This window comes from Anabrus simplex, chromosome 1 (genome assembly GCF_040414725.1).
Source record: "Anabrus simplex isolate iqAnaSimp1 chromosome 1, ASM4041472v1, whole genome shotgun sequence".
Taxonomy (NCBI): Eukaryota; Metazoa; Arthropoda; class Insecta; order Orthoptera; family Tettigoniidae; genus Anabrus; species Anabrus simplex.
This window is the reverse complement of record NC_090265.1, coordinates 674,708,668-674,709,211: the sequence shown is the minus strand read 5'-3', so window position 1 is coordinate 674,709,211 and position 544 is coordinate 674,708,668. Positions and strand designations below refer to the sequence as shown.

General features: G+C 47.2%; 1 non-coding gene across 1 annotated transcript; it reads left to right on the top strand.

Annotated features, from left to right (window-relative positions):
* The first annotated feature begins 267 nt into the window (after positions 1 to 267).
* TRNAA-AGC (transfer RNA threonine (anticodon AGU)) lies at positions 268 to 341 on the top strand. The gene has a single exon. It is a non-coding gene; the product is annotated as a tRNA-Ala (tRNA).
* The last annotated feature ends 203 nt before the right edge of the window (positions 342 to 544 follow it).

The following is a 544-nucleotide window of genomic DNA, read 5'->3' as shown; positions in this document are numbered from 1 at the left end:
GTTAAGTTGGCAGTACTGGAAGAGGCCACTGGCTGAGGTGGAGGTGGCCACTGGGAGCCGGAGGTGGCGGTGGCCGCCGAACCATCCAATTATACTACTGGCGCTCTTTACAATGGCATGACGTAAGCGCGATAACGCGTATCATTGAAAACATGGCTGTTTATTTATGTGAAGTAAAACTGCAGTTGACTGTTAACGCTAAGACTGCTAATTAATTCAAGACTGTAGGAAGTGTATACAAGACAGCAAGGCAAGTGGGACACTATCGGCGCCGTGGCTTAGTTGGTTAAAGCGCCTGTCTAGCAAACAGGAGATCGTGGGTTCGAATCCCGCCGGTGCCTACGTGGTGCTATTTTTGAAGTGCAAGTGATATTGTCTCGCTATGAAGTGACCTGCTCTAGAGTTCTGGTCAGTTGTAAAATAAAATCATGCAATTGACTTATGCTGCTAAGTAAGGCTACTGATTAATTCAAGACTGTAAGGAGTGCATAGGCTACAACAAGCGGCTGTACTACTTCCTGGCTATCGGTGAAGTGATGGTGGT